At 40.0% G+C, this 17,092-nt stretch overlaps 1 protein-coding gene across 2 annotated transcripts in view; it reads right to left on the bottom strand.

The window, feature by feature from the left end:
• The window catches only part of HDAC8 (histone deacetylase 8), a 229,066-nt gene that overhangs the window by 11,663 nt on the left and 200,311 nt on the right, over positions 1-17,092 (bottom strand). The gene's annotated exons all lie outside the window — the stretch shown is intronic.

The following is a 17,092-nucleotide window of genomic DNA, read 5'->3' on the forward strand; positions in this document are numbered from 1 at the left end:
GAATAACACAGCCTTACATCTGTATAATGCTTTAGAGTTGTGAAATTCATTTGCTCCGTTTTGCTCCACCCAAACACCAGTGGGAAATGGAAGCTGGGGTTTTAGGCCTGAAGTGGGGATAAACTTTTCTCTTGCACAAAGGAGCTAAATGCTAACATTCCCTGTTCACCTCAATGCACATCATGATTAGGCCTTGGATGCCACCAGAAGGTCAGAGAGACTCCTTTCAGCATCTAGGTGCTTCCTGTAAGATAAATTTTCCAGCACAAATTGCCTGGCAGTCACAATGTATTAACTATGCCATCCTGATTGAGCCAGCAAGTAGTGCCAGTCTCAGCACTGCCAACTCCCCCTGTAGACCACGGTTTACAGTCCCAATGGTCCCAAAGACCTTTACTGGAGCCAAAGGCATGGCTGCTAACTGTGGAGCCCTGAAGGTAGGGCGTGTCATGAACATCTGGAAGTGCCAACAGCTGCCAGAGCAGCTCAAGGGTCTGTGAAAGGAAAAACTGCAATCTGAGTCACATTAGCCACCACTGTGGATCCTGAGGTGAAGGGCCACCGAGCCCAGCCATGAACAGCTGAAGAGTAGGGTGGATGGATTCTTTCCTTGGAGGAGCCATAAAAATAGTTCTGCATTGATCTCATGCTTGCTGTGTGACGTTCCAACACCTGGTCCCAGCATAGCTTGCTGTCCCCAGTGCTCTGTTGCTACAGTCAGCATGAGAAGTCTCCCAGCCCAGCTTCCCTCCCCTGATTTCCCCAGCATCATGGTTGCCAGGCTGGAAACCAAAGGGGTGTCATACTCTTGCTGGCCTTTATGTGTTTTAGAATAGATCTTCATGTACTGCCCATGAGCACGTGTGTGTGGAGGGGAGGGCGTAAGGGGGTGGGGGGATGACCATGGTAGCAGTGAGCCACAGATGTTCATCAGTATTGAAGAGTGGCAGGTAATCCTGCTGTTGTTGCTGGACCTGCTGCTGCCTCCACTGCGCAAATTCAGAAAGACCCAGTGCAAGACCATAGGAGCTGGTCAGTGCCACGAAAATGTCATCTTTGTAAACCAAGATGCCGTACTCAGGCAATTCTGTTGGAAATCTTGGCAGGGTATAAAAGTCACCCTTTTGAAAGTTGAATCTGTAAACTTATAATGTGGAAAGCGACTGGCAGAACAGAACATCATCACCTCCAAAGCAGAGAGGCCTCCCAGAACTTGTTTTCCAGCTCACGGGGGATATGTGTGCCTATGAAAATAGACTAAGGATCACTGCCTCAGCCTGTTTTAGAGATGTGAATAAAAATCTTGGCTTGGGACTGCCTTCTTTCTGGTTGACTGATTTTTCAATTGATTTGTATTTATTAGCTAATGAAATTAAAGTTGTAAAAATGATATCAGAAACACAATAAATCTCCCCCACAACTGGCTGTTTCTATGTCACCATGGTACATTCCTCATTTTGATTACTTCAAAGTCTATTATTTTGTTCTCAATTATTCTGTTTTTCTGGCACTGGAGAAAATCAATTTGTTTTATTTTCTCTTATTCATGCACTCAATTATGCTCTTCGGGCACATTTAATCACTTTGATGTTTTCATTTTATGGCCCGTCTCTAGGCACTTCAGCTGCATTGCTGCCAACGGGCAAGCAGGACTAATTTGCATGTCACAATAGACTTGAAATTCTAACTCAATTTCGAAATCTTTATGAAATCTCCCTCCAAAATATGCTTGGAGCTGCATAGAGGCAGAAGGATGTGGGTAAACCAGAAGACTATAAAGATGCTTCTCTTTCTTAAAACACTGAGAGCTCCTTTGGTGGCCTGACTGTAGCTTGCAGATGTCCCTGTCCAGGTATAGCAGAGGAGTCCGGAGGATGAGATATCTGTAGAGCTTGCCTTGGAACTTTGTGGTGAGAGTCCTGCAAAGACTGTCCCTCAGCATCAAGGCCATGGAGGCTGGGCCTGTTTACTCTGGCATAAAATGCCTATTGGCACTGCTGGATTTGGCAGCTACGCTAAAGACAGTACCTGAATCCAGTTGGTTAAAGGGCCTCCAGGTAGACTGAGGGAATTGTCAACAGTAAAGCATTCCAGAACTCTGAGTGTTTTACCTTATTTTCTCTAACAAGTTCTTTTTTTTAATAGAAAAATGCAGTTTATTCTTTTACTGTTTCAAGTTTTTATTTAAATTCTAGTTAGTTAACATATAGTGTAATATTAGTTTCATGAGTAAAACTTAGTGGTTGATCACTTACATACAATACCCAGTGCTCATCACAAGTGCCCTCCTCAATCCCTATCACCGGTTTAACCCATCCCCCTACCTCCCCTTCAGCAACCCTCAGCTAGTTATTAATAGTTAAGAGCCTCCTCTCTAATAAGTTCTGACCTCTCTTTTGTCCCCTGATTATTTTATTTCTTAAAAATTTATTTTAGAGAGGGGTGCCTGGGTGGCTCAGTTCGTTGAGACTCTGACTTTGGCACAGGTCATGATCTCACAGCTCATGAGTTCAAGCCCTGCATTTGGCTCTGTGCTGACAGCTCAGAGCCTGGAGCCTGCTTCAGATTCTGTGTCTCCCCCTTTCTCTCAGCCCCTCCCCTCCTGGTTGTTTGTCTCTCTTTCTCAAAATAAATAAACATTAAAAAAAATAAAAAAATATTTTAGATAGACAGCATGAGTGGGAGAGAGGGGACAGAAGGAAAGAGAGAATCTCAAGCAGGCTATACCTCAGCATGAAGCCCAATGTGGGGCTTGATCCCATGACCTTGGGATCATGACCTGAGCCTAAATCAAGATTTGGATGCTCATCTGACTGAGCCACCCAGGTGTCCTGTCTCTTGATTATTTTAGAGCTAAAAGCTGGAGGGGAATAAGTGATATAATTGCTTTAGGCATGTACTTTGGGAAAACAGAAAAAAAATTAAACACATTAAAGGCCTCCACTTAGTCTTTGAAATTCCTTGGTTTGTTGTATATAACAACAGCAACTCCCACCAGGAAGAAGGAAAATTCCATATTTCCTCTTTTAAAAGTTGGGCATGACCTTCAGTTTCTTAAGTGGAATTCCAGCGCCCTCACTTGCTCTAAACTTGCATAAACTAATCAATCTTCCTAAGCCTTGGTTCTCTCATCTGTTAAATGGAGCTAATAACATTATCTACCTCAGAGACAGATTTGTTTCCCAAACTTCAATACTGTCAAGAAATTTGTCATATTTATGTACCACTTATGTGGAAACCTATTTTATACCAACTTTTTTTAAAAACTTAATTTTAGGGGCGCCTGGGTGGCTCAGTTGGTTAAGCGTCCTACTTCAGCTCAGGTCACAATCTCGCGGTCCATGAGTTCGAGCCCCGCGTTGGGCTCTGGGCTGATGGCTCAGAGCCTGGAGCCTGCTTCCGATTCTGTGTCTCCCTCTCTCTCTGCCCCTCCCCTGTTCATGCTCTGTCTCTCTCTGTCTCAAAAATAAATAAAACGTTAAAAAAAAAAACTTAACTTTATCCTAAGTGATATCTGTGAAATCACCAGAGTTTAATGTGATAGTTATATTTCTTTCCAATACACATTAAAACATATACAATTGACCCTTGAATAACATTGGTTTGAACAGCTTTGTCCAATTATACATTGATTTTTTACAGTACAATTCTGTAAATGTATTTCTTCTTTCTTTTTTTAAATGTTTATTTATTTTTGAGGGGGGGAGGGGCAGAGAGAGCAAGGGAGACAGAGACTCCCAAGCAGGCTCTGTGCTGTCAGTGCAGAGCCCAATGTGGGGCTCGATCTCATGAACCTTGAGACCATGACCTGAGCCAAAGTTGGATGCTTAACTGACTGAGCCACTTAGGCACTCCTGTATTTATTCTTTCTCATGAATTTTGTAATAACATCTTCTCTTCTCTACCTTACTTTATTGTAAAAATATAAAAACACTAATTCAAAGGGATAAATGCACCTCTATGTTTATAGCAGCATTATTTACAATAGCCAAGATATGGAAGAAGCCCAAGCGTCCAACAATTGATGAATGGATAAAAAAAGATGTGGTATACACACACACACACACACACACACACACACACACACTGGAATACTATTCAGCCAAAAAAAGAATGAAATCTTGCCATTTGCAACAACATGGATAAATCTGGAGAGTATAATGCTAAGAAAAATAAGTCAGAGAAAGACAAATATAATTTCAAGTATGATTTCATCATATGTGGAATTTAAGAAACAAAACAAATGAGCAAAGGGAAAAGAAGACACACAGAGAGAAATCTAGAAATAGACTCTTAATTATAGAGAACAAACTGATGGTTATCAGAGGGGAGGTGGGTGGGGGCTGGGTTAAATAGGTGATGGGGATTAAGGAGTGCATTTGTTATGAGCACCAGGTGATGTATGAAAGTGTTGAATCACTATATTGTATACCTGAAACTAATATAATACTGTATGTTAACTAATGGGAATTAAAATAAAAACTTAAAAACAGGAAAAAATACAGTATACAATATATATACAAAATATATATTAATCGACTACGTTTCAGTAAGTTTTCTGGTCAATAGTAGGCTATTAGTAGTTACATTTTTGGGGATTCAAAAGCTATATGCATTCATGCTCACCCAGGGACACCAAAAACCAAACAAAGACAAATATTAAAAAAACCAAAACAAACCAAAGTTATATGTAGATGTTTTTCAAGTATGTAGGGGGTAGGTGCCCCTAACTGTCACATTGTTTAAGGGTCAACTGTACACCAGATCCATTCCTGCCATAGGGTCTTTGGTCTTGCTCTTTTCTTCATCTAGAATGTTTTTCACCTCAATTTTTGCAAAGCTCCTTCCCTTACTACATTAAGCTCTATTCCAAAATGTCACTTCCTCAGCGAGGCCTTTACTGACCACCTATCTAAAATAGCACCCCATTGAAATTTATCAGTAACCAACATTAAATATTTATTCATTTGCTTATTGTCTATCTTCCCCACTAGAATGTAAGCTCCATGATGGGCAAGACCTTTACGTGTCCTATTATTTTTTTAAATTAAAAAAGTTTTTTTAAACATTTATTATTGAGAGACAGAAAGACACAGAGCGCAAGCAGGGGAGGGGTCGAGAGAGGGGGAGACACAGAATCTGAAGTAGGCTCCAGGCTCTGAGCTGTCAGCATAGAGCCCGACGTGGGGCTCCAACTCACAAACTGCAAGATCATGACCTGAGCCGAAGTCGGTCACCCAACCAACCGAGCCAGGTGCCCCTACCTGTCCTACTATTTACATCTCTATCACCGGTGCCCAGAATAGTGCCTGGCACATATTAACACCAAATACATATTTGTTACATGTATGAAACATTGAAATAAAAAATTAGCTTAACAGTTACCAGGCTCCTCTTCTATCTCAGAATAGTGTCAGAGAAGGTAGAGTGGAAAGCCAGAACTTTTATCTCAATGGCAAGGAGGCCCACTCATTGCCATCATTAGAGACTACATGGGGAGCAGTAATGAAGTGCTATTCCCATTCCTAGCCAGGATGGTATCAGTGGAGTTCTAATGGGGAGCCTGAATTTCCACTCCTGTCTAGCAGATGAGATGCCCCACCTCTCCCTAGGCTGTCAATGGCAGCTGAGTGGGGAACCTAGATTTTTATCCCCACCTGGAAGTAATGGAGTGGTGCCCCCCCTTCTCTGCAAGCATGATGTTATTGGAAGCCTGCTAAAACAGAAGATTTAAATAAGATGCAGATTTCATAAAAAGACCTAAAAATTTCAGGATACAATAGAAAATCACTCATACCAAGAAACAGGAAACTACCAACTTGAATGGGAAAAAGACAATCAATGGATGCCAACATAGAGATGACATAGATGTTGGAAATACCTGACAATGAGTTTAGAGGGGTCATCATAAAAATACTTCACTGAGCAATTAGGAACTTGCTTGAAAAAAAATGAAAGAATAAGTCTCAGCAAAGAAATAGAAGAAATAAAGAAAAATGAAATGGAAATTTTACAACTAAAAAATACAATAAGTGAAAGAAAAAACCCAACAGATGGGCTCCACAGCACAGTGGAGAGAAGTGGGAGAGGAAAATCAGTAAACTGGAATACAGAACAATAGAAATTAACCAATTTGAATAAAAGACAAAAAATAGTCTGAGAAAATGAGAACCTCAGGGATCATGTGGAACTATGATAAAAGATCTAATATTCATGTCACCAAAGTTCCAGAGGGCAAGGAGAAAGAGAATGGGACTGAAAAAGAATTTGAAGAAATAATAGCTAATGGTTCCCCAAATTTGGCAAAAGATATAAACCTACAGATTCAAGAATCTGACTGAACCCCAAACTGGATAAATACAAAGAGAGCCACACCAAGACCCATCATAATCAAATTCCTGAAAAGTTAAAAAAAAAAGTATGTAAAGCAGCAAAACAGAAACAAAGCCTTACTATAAGGGAAAGATATTCACATGACAGTGGTTTTCTCATCAAAATCCATGGAGGCCCGAAGGAGGTGGTAAAATATATTTCAGGTGGTGCAAGAAAGTAACTGTCAATCCAGAATTCTAGATCCATGAAAACATTTTTTTTTTCAGGAATGAAGGGGAAATAAAAATATTCTCAGAGGAAGGAAAACTAAGAGCACTTGTTGCCACCACACCTACCCTAACAGAATAGCTAAAGGAAGGTTTTGAAATGAAAAGGTCATGATAAAAAAAGGTATCTTGGAACACCAGGAAGGAAGAAAGAACAATGGAAAGAGTAAAAATATGAATAAACATAATAGATTTTTCTCATCTTCAGTTTTCTAAATTATGTTTGATGATTGAAACAAAAATTATAACACTGATGCAGTTCTAAATGTATGTAGAAGAAATATTTAAGACAATTATGTTATAAAGAGGAGAGGGGAAAGGACTTAAAGTAGGTAAGGTTTCTACACTTCACTCAAACTGGTAAAATGTTGATACCAGTGAGTGGATTGTGGTAAATTATGTATATATAATATATACCCAGAGTGACTACTAAAAAGCCTACACAGAGAGATACAATCAAAACCACTAAAGATGAATCAAAATGAAATTTGAACAAAGGTATAAAGTTGCCAACAGTAAAGGAGGAAGAATAAAATAGAGAGTGAACAGAAGGAACAAAGAGAAACAAAAAATAAAATGGTAGATTTAATCCCTAACATATCAAAATTACATTGAATGTAAATGATCTAAATACATTAGTTATGGGGCTCCTGGGTGACTCAGTTGGTTGAGCATCTGACTCTTGATTTCAGCTCAGGTCATGATCCTAGGGTTGTAGTATTAAGCCCATGTCAGGCTCCACACTGAGCATGGAGCTTGCTTAAGATTCATTCTCTATGGGGTGCCTGGGTGGCTCAGTCAGTTAAGCATCCAACTCTTGGTTTTGGCTCAGGTCATGATGTTGTAATTCATGAGTTCGAGCCCCACATTGGGTTCTGTGCTGACAACGCAGAGCCTGCTTGGGATTCTCTCTCTCCCCATCTCTCTCTGCCCCTCCTCCACTCTCTCTTGTTCTCAAAATAAATAAATAAACTTAAAAAAAAGATTCTCTCTCTTTCTCTCTCTCTACTCCTCTCCCCCACTCGTGCTCTCTCTAAGAAAATGAAATAAATACATTAGTTAAAAGACAAAGATTGGCAGAGTGGCTAAAAAAGTGATCCAACTACATACTATCTATAAGAAACTCACTTCAAATATGATATTAGCAGGTTGAAAGTAAAAGGATAGAAAAAGATATGCCATGCAAACATTAATCAAAAGAAATCAGGAGTGGCTATATTTATATCAGATAAAGTAAAATTGAGAGCAAAGAAAATTACCATGGACAAAAAGGGACATTACATAATGGTGAAAAGGTCAATCTACCAAGAAGATATAGCAATCGAAATGTGTATGTATCAAACAACAGAGCTTCAGAATAAATGAAGCAAAAGCTGATAGAGCTTCAGAAGAAATAGATTCACAATTAGAATTGGAGACTTAACATCCCTCTCTCAGCAATTGATAATAGAACAAGACAGATAATGACTAAGGATATAGAAAAACTCAATAATGCTATCAGCCAATAGGATCTAACCAACATTGATAGAACATTCCATCAAAGAGCAACAGAATACATATTTTTTCTAGCACTTATAGAACATATACCAAAATGATCATATACTGGGCCATAAAACAAACCTCAACAAGTTGAAAAAAAATTGAAATTATATAGCACATGTATTCTGACCACAATGGTATCAAGGTAGAAATGAAAAACTTCCTGAAAAGGAAATCTCCAGGCCCAGATGGTCTCACTGGAGAAGTCTACTAAAAAGGAGAATTGATACCAATTCTACCCAATCTCTTGCAGAAAACAGAAGAGGAAGGAATATTCCCAAATTCACCTCATAAGGCATTATTGGCCTGATACTGAAAGCAGATGATGACAGCACAAAAAAGAAAATAATAGGCTAATATCTCTCATGAATATAGAAACAAAATCCTCAAGAAAATATTAACAAATAGAATTCAGCAATGTATATAAAAATTGTACACCATGATCAAGTAGACTTTATTTTGGATATACAATCTGGTTCAAAATTTGAAGATCAGGGGCGACTGGCTGGCTCAGTCAATAGAGCACATGACTCTCTATTTGGGGATTGTAATTTCAAGCCTCATGTTGGGCATGAAGACTACTTTATTTATTTATTTATTTTTAAATTTTTAATGTTTATTTATTTTTGAGACAGACAGAGACAAAGGGTGAGTGGGGGAGGGGCAGAGAGTGAGAAGGAGACAGAGAAACCAAAGCAGGCTCCAGGCTCTGAGCTGTCAGCACAGAGCCTGACATGGGGCTTGAACTCACAAACTGTGAGATCATGCCCTGAGCCAAAGTTGGATGCTTAACCGATTGAGCCACTCAGGTGCCCCATACTTTAAAAACAAAACAGAACAAAAAACCCCACAAAATTTGAAGATCAATCAGGGTAATCTACAATATTAAAAGGCTAAAGAAGAAAAATTACATATATATCAGTATTAGTATCAACTGATGCAGAAGCTGCATTTAACACCCATTCATAGCAAAGACTCTCATGAAACCAGGAATATGAAGGGTTACTGCCTCAACTTAATAAGAAAGATCTATGAAAACCTACAGCTAACATACTCTTAGTGGTGAAAGAGTGAGTATTTTTCCTTTAAGTTAAGGAACAAGGCAAGGGTGTCTGCTCTCACCATTTTTATTTAACATAATATTGGAAGTCTAAGCCAGTGCAATAAGTCAAGAAAAGGCAACAAAAAGCATACAGATAAGAAATGAAGACATAAAACTGTTTCTATTTGTAGATGAGTGGTGATCTATGTAGAAAAATCCTAAGAATCCTTAAGAAACAGAAATAATAAATGAGTTCAGCAAGGTCACAGGATATAAGTGCAAAATACAAAAATTGTATTTCTATATAGTAACTATTAACAGATGGAAAACAAAATAAATACAATAATTCAAGGGGCACCTGGGTGGCTCAGTCAGTTGGGCATCCGACTTCAGCTCAGGTCATGATCTTGTGGTTCATGGGTTCGAGCCCCGCATCAGGCTCTGCTGACAGCTCAGAGCCTGAGCCTGCTTCAGAGTCTGTGTCTCCCTCTCTCTCTGCCCCTCCCTGCTCATGCTCTCTCTCTCTCAAAAAATAAATAAACGTTAAAAATATTTTAAAAAATACAATAACTCAAAAAGAGAAAAACTAACGTATAAAACCTGTTTAGAATCTGTATGCTGAAAATTATAAAATGCTGAAGAAGGAATTAAAAAAAGACCTAAATAAACGGGGAGACAAACCATGTTTATGGATTGGAAAACTCAATACAATAAAGATGTCAATTCTCCCCAAATTGATATACTTGTTCAACATGATTCCTAACAAAATCACATCAAGATATTTTGTAGACATAGACAAGATTATTCTAAAGCATATATGGAAAGCAAAGAAACTAGTATAAGCTAAAACAATTTCGAAAAGGAAGAAAGAGGAATCACTCTACCTGATTTAAGGTGTATTTATTTACTTTTTAAAAGTTTATTTTGAGAAAGAAGCAAGAGAGAGGAGGAGAGAGGGGTAGAGAGAGAGAGAAAGAGAGGGAATCCCAAGCATGCTCCACACTGTCAGTGCAGAGTCTGATGCGGGGCTCAAACTCATGAACTGTGAAATCATGACCTGAGCTGAAATCAAAGTCAGATGCTTAACTGACTGAGCCACACAGGCACCCCTGATTTAAGGTTTATTATATAGCTATACTAATCAAGACTATGAGGAGGAATAAACACATAGATCAATGGAGCAGAAGAGAGAAGTCAGAAAGACTGAGACTGAGACAGCTGCTTTGGAGTGAATGAGAATTTTGGAAAGGAACATGGTCCTAGGAAGCTATCTGGATTTTATACCCTTCTACTAGACAGAAGAGGCTTTACAGCATGAGTCAAGGGAAAATCTGCTTCCTTGAGCAGACAGATGGAAGCATCCTAGAATTACTAGAGGTACCTAAGAAAGGAAATAGTACCTGAGCCATGTAAAATGCTCACTCTCTAGTCCCTATCTTTCCAGCAATGTGCAGGCGCAGTGACCAGATTTTGTAAACCAAAAGTTGGGATATAAGGTCTGATAAAACATTATTATTATTATTTAAAAATTGAAACATGTATTAATTCTTTTCTGAATAAAAAAGCAACACGTGCTCATGGTAGAAATTTTGAAAAATACAGAAAAAGAATTAAGAACAAGTCAAAAATACCCACAATTCCAATCCTACCACCAAAGTAACTACTGTTAGCATTTTTGTTATATCTCCTTCTGACGTTTCTCTGTGCATATCCACATACTCACTCACATATACATTATGTATATTTACAAAACTGAGACTATTTGGTATTAACTCATTTTGTATCCTGTTTTTTTTTTTACACTTAATATTGTTCTGAGAATAATCTTGTGCCATCAAATTATCTTTAAAAATTTCTTTTTAGTTGGCAGCAACAAATCTTCCATGTAGATGTATTTGGGACATTGTATTATATCTCAACTTCAAAATATCAAAACAGAACATATCAAGTATATGTTTCTGTAAAACTATCCCCCCTCCTCCAACAGCTCCCCATCCAAGCTGATATCCAAGCTGGAAACCTCAGAATCATTTTTACTTCCTCCTCTCTTTTTGATCCCCTATACATGACCTATTTCTAAGTGTTTTTGGTACTCTCTTCCAAACAACCCTTGGGTATTTTGGGAGGAATAGGATAGGGAATATCCTACTACCACTGTTCTTGTCCACTCTCTTGCAGGCTTACTCTTAGAATGATTCATCCAAATATCACGATTCATCCAAATGTCACTGCATCATGTTATGTCCTAATCCTGGAACCTAGAATGGCTCCCACTTTATTGTATCCAGTATGGACTCCTTAGCCAGAAATTCAAGGGAAGTTGCAATCTGCTCCTGGATCCCACCTATTCAAGTTTCCCTCACTTATGAACACTTCCCCATTATCAATTAAAATCCTCCAAGCCTTTTGAAAGCAGTCTCCCTTAGGTCTTACTCCCCCACTTCTACATAGTATCAGCCTTATTATATCCTGATCTGTCTAAAGGTGTTAGTTTTGTCTCCTTCTCTAGAGTTCTTAGCTGTTTAATAGAGGCAGAGACCATGTTTTAAACTTCTCTTATACCTCTCATGGCACTAAGAGCATGGGAGGTTACAAAAAATATCCATTGATTGATTTAGTTTGGCTCTGAAGTGGAGACACAATAATACTTCTTAAAATTAAGCTGGTTCAGAACCTTACTTTGGGAGACATTGCAGGGTGGAAAGGGTTCACTAGGGGCAACTGAAAAAAGCAGACAGGGTATGATGAGTAGACTTGAGCAATACTGCTAAGAGGCAGATGGCACTAGGTCTGGATTCAACTCCAGAGGTCACTACTTACTTGTTATGTGATTATGGGCATGTTACATGGTGTCTTTGGACACAAGTTTCCTACCTCATGAGGTAATTGTGAAGATTAAATGAGATCATATATGTAAAGAATCCAGCACATGGTGTCACACACTTGAATTTCAATAATGGTAGTTCTTGCTTCCTGTATTTGTATAGGTATTTTGAGTCTTAATAAGTAATCTGCCAAGGGGTTTCATTGTTTGTTAAAAGCTGTTTAAGTTACTGTAACCAAAGTTACAAAGATACAAAGTTAACTTTGGTTACAATAACTTAAGCAGGAGGCTTACAGCCTCCATTTTTATTTTAGAATTTATAACATTTTAAGCATGATATATTTTTAAAAACTTTTATAATTATCTATTTTTAAAGTAATCTCTAAACCCAATATGGGGCTTGAACTTACAAACCTGAGATTAAGAGTTGCATGCTCTATTGACGGAGCCAGCTTGGTACCCTGATATTTTTATAACTTATCTTTCTGTTTAACAACAACAGTAACAACAAGCCTTTCCAATTCTATCACTCTTTAGTATCTATCACTCTTTAGTACAACAAGACAAGAACCTGGGCAATGGGGAAGAACCACAGTGGGCTAGAGAGGAATAAAGAGGGGACAGGGGATGACAAGAGGAGATAAGGGATGGACATCACAGAAACCCTCACCTGAAGTCATGCAAATTGGCTCAACATATCCTCCACAATCCTGCTCCAAATCCTTCTAAGAAGCCTGAAAGCAAATGGTCTGTCTTGGGACCAACCCTGCCTTTCAGCTTATTCTTATGGCTTCTCAGGAAGCAAGAGAAGGTGTGGAAATAAGCTGAGTTTTCATGGTGTAGAGTCCCACCAGGCAGGAGAACCGTTTCAGCAATTCCTTGGAGCTTCAGCAGGACTTGGACATATCCAGATCTGATGCCCCAATTGCTAGTCCCTAGAAGAATGTCAATCCCAGACTTCAAACTGCCAGAGGAGGTGCTGCTTACACTCAGTACAATGGTGTTCCTGAGAACATTACCAGTAGATGTGCAAAGGGCTTTATCTTGGGGCCATGGAACTGTAAATAGCAGAGTGAGGCTAGTGAACACAACACACTTCAGGTACTAGGAGCTGGATGGGTCGGTTTCTTCTACCTTTTGTCCTTCACTTTTACTTCTCTATTCAGTTCAGAATGGAGTAAAAAGATTCAATAATAGTATGGTAGGGTGATGGGAGCATGGCAGGGACAGGGGGTTAGAGAAGGCTGAAAGAGGCCAGAATTTCAAGTGTTGCCCTTGGCTGATTTCCAAGGAGACATCAGATTTCAGGTGTTTTGGATCAGCCACATGGAAGGTGCCAGATATGCAGTGAAGGGTAGGAAGGGTTTACTAGGGGTAATTGGAAAAAGCAGGGGTAGGTGTGGTTAAAAAAATAGGAATGGAAAAATGAGGTATGACAAATAGACTTAGCAGGGCAACACTGCAAAGAGATGAGGGCCAGTGGAAAGGACAAAAAGCCTGACTCTAAAGCCCCAATTCAAAGAGACCGGTCTACCACCTATTAGCACACTGTGTGTGGCACATAGAACTTGCTTAGTAATTGCTTGCTGAATGAACGAACAAATGTGACCTTGGCCAAGTTACATATCCTCTCTGAGCCTTAGTTTCCTCATCTGTAAAATAAGTAGTAGTTATTGTTCTTTTATTTCACCTATGTTGTCTCTCCCCTACATCCACATCAGTTGGCTGATCCATCTTCCCAACCCTGCACTGTAGAGGATGCTAACTAAGCCTCCTTCATTAAGGGTCAGAAAAGGCAGATGTGCACAAGGCCTTCTCTTCCTTCTTGTGTCTTCCCTCTCCTTCTCCTCCTCCTTACCTCCTGGCCCTATTTGTCTTCTTTTCTATTCCAGGAAAACTTGGGGCACAGTCTGGGAACTCAGAGCAAGTGAGTTATAACCTCCAGTTACAATGCCAGCACATACTCACACATGTGCAACTCACTCTCCCTCTGTACTCCTCCACAGAAGGTTGGGTCTGGGCTGCAATAAGAAGCTTGTGGCTCCCTAGGGACATTTACTTGATTCAAATGTTATCCATACCAGGGACTAGAAAACTCTACCCTTGTTTCCTCATGTAGAGCCAGGTGGGCTTGGGGAGCTAGCTATCCATGGGGATTGATCACATCAGCACCAGTCCAACTCTATAAGGTTCATTGTGAGCCAATTCCTCTGGAGTACATCAACCAGAGGAAAGTCAAACAAATTTGAGAACATGAAGATGGTGTGAGGATAATTTTACAGTAGTGGGCATGAGCTAGGCTGAGCGATCCACACTTCCTTGTGAACACTGACACATATCTTTGAGATTCACTGGCATGAGAAGAGCAATTTGTTAGAGCAAAACATAGCTTTTTCCTGTATGAAGCTAACAGCTTGAATTGACTCTCCAAGGTTTTATTTTTGTCTGTTTTTTACCTCTTGGAAAGACTAATGGACAGTAAAGATGGGATAAGGTGAGTTCTAAATTTGCCTGTCCCTCCAGTCAACTTGTGGCATATAGAATACACCTCTATAAGATGAGCCTTCCCAAGTTTGATCTTCAGTAGGCTAAAAATCCCATCTTTTGTGCTTCCAAGGGATGTGGTAAGAAAGAGAAAAAACCCCAAGCTCAAAGGCTGAACAAATTCAATGAGACATGCTGGCTAAACTCCCTCCCATAGAGTGGAGCTTAATCCATCCACTCCATCATTGCCATCCCATCTTCCCAAATCAATCCATACTTCCCCACTCCTTTGTTTTTAATATGGGGGAAGGAGGGCAAGAGACACAGTGAGAAATGGCCAGCCTTGCTGAGGTTTTTATGTGCAAGAAGAAATGACAGTCATGTAGGCAGGTTCAGGAAAATCTTTCAGAATGTAGAAAATTCAGCAGCTTTTCCACACTGACCATTGTCATGGCAACACACTCACTATCTGATGGCAGCATGCGTCTGGAGGGGCATGGTCTCAGTATAGCAGGTTAGCCTGGCCATTTATAGCAACATTTAGACTTCTTTCTAGCCTCATTTCTTCTAGGTTTAGCTGAATTTCTTTTTGGTCCTGGACTTGTGTGCTCTGCTCATTTGCATGGCTAGAACACAAGATTTTGTCAATATGAAAGAGATAGCTAAATGGAAAATCTGAGCATTCCTAGTATTCTATAGCCACTCTACTTGCTGTCCGCCCTTCCTGGCGCTTCCCCACCCACTCTCAGCCATTTAATTTATTTTCTTCTCATCAATTCTTTCCTGTACACAGTATTACTTCCCCCCTCAACAACTATGACTCATCTACCAACCCCTGCACTCTCATCATATTCTTTTTGTTGTGTTTCTATTTTCTCATTTTTAACATACAGCATCCTAGGATCTTAAGAATGGAAGAAACCTTAACAATAATCCAGTATAATCAATGCAGGAGCCCTTGTATTATATGACAGCCAAGTGACTGTCTAGTCTCTACTTGTATGTCTCTGCCAACAGAGACCTCATTCCTTTTTGGATGGCCTGCTCCACTTTGGACACCGCTAAATGTTAGAAAATTCTTCCTTCTATTGAATAAGAATTTGCCTTTTTATAATATCTACCCATGGGCCCTAGCTCTGTGCCCTGTGACTACATAACCTCTGTCTATGCCCTCTGTACTGTGACAGCCTTTCAGAGATATGAGGTAAAGACCACATCCCCCTGGGTCTTCTTTTTTCCAAAAGCCTCAGCTCCTCTAACCAGACCTCTTGGACCCTGGTCTATAGTCCTTTCCCCATACCAACTGACCAGCAGCATGCTCCTATTTGTCTGGAGCTCTTTTAAAGTGAGGTTGATATTGCATCAACATCTCTGGAGGCCACCTTGTCCTGATGACTCACACTAACTGCGTTGACTAAAATCCCTAGCTCTTTCAGACAAAATGCTGCTGAGCAACATCTTCCCATCTTGTATGTGTCCAATGCTTCTGAGGACCTAATTCCTGGTCCATACATTTTTGCCCAGTTTAATTTTATTGTGCTATAATCAGAATATTGCTTTAACCTGTTAGGATCTTTTAAAAATCTTGACTTACATGTAACTTACATGTCCTCTAAGATTTTCTATTATTTTTCCCCAACCCTCAAACTAATCTTTTATCTCAAGTCTTTTAAAAATTTATTGCTCTTTTGGGTTTCTTACCTTTCCTAGTTCTCTTCCCTTTGAATTACCTTCCTTATGTCTTCTCTCGCTTGTCATTTCCATTTCCTCAATAGCAAGATGTCACCACTCTGGAGATATGTGTCTGGGTACGTGTGTAGGAAAGCATGAGGGCATACAGATATCTGCACATACGTAGGTGTGAACAAGAAGCTGCAGAGGCTTTAGTTTCTCTGTTTCTATTGCTTTGTCTGTGCTCTACCAGGATTTAAAGCCTGGATGGGGGGAAAATGGCAAGGTTGAAGGAAGAGGGGTAAGAGAAGTTGGTCCAGGATCAGTCCCAAAGGAAACAGGAAAGTTGTCCTGGGTCTGTGAGGGGCAGCAGGAAACTAGGGTGGGAGCACTAGTGTTAATGAAGACTGCAGCATAGTGAGAAGGACTGGAAAAGGGCCAGGAATAGAAAGAGTTTAAAAGCCTTAAAGATTGTACAAGGGAGGAGGATTTAGTTAGGAAGTGAGGGCTCGTGGGGTCAGTACCCACTGAGAGGTTGGAGGGAGGTGGCTTGAAACTATAGGATCAAGAGAAGGCTGAGGGCTATTCAACACCCCAGAGAGGCAATAAGCATTGCTGTGAGCGTTATCTTAGAAGTTTATGACTTGTGAGCTTAGAAAATTTTATCTGGCCAAAGGAGCCTGGGACGTGGAGTCCCTGCCTAAGGACTTGGCTGTTGTCACAGCCTGGGCTCTACTAGAGGATGGGGCCTTAATATAACCCTCAGCAAAGACTCCTAGGACATAATGTGTTCCCTCAGACTAACTCTGGCACAGAACTTCCTCCCTTTCTTGCTGGATTCTATTCCAACGAGGGAGTCAAAGGTAGGAGGACTGCTGCTGTCTTGGTCGTTATATGAATAAACATGGGGACTTCACTCTCTGAGATGGTCAA

Source organism: Panthera tigris, chromosome X (assembly GCF_018350195.1).
Source record: "Panthera tigris isolate Pti1 chromosome X, P.tigris_Pti1_mat1.1, whole genome shotgun sequence".
Classification (NCBI taxonomy): domain Eukaryota; kingdom Metazoa; phylum Chordata; class Mammalia; order Carnivora; family Felidae; genus Panthera; species Panthera tigris.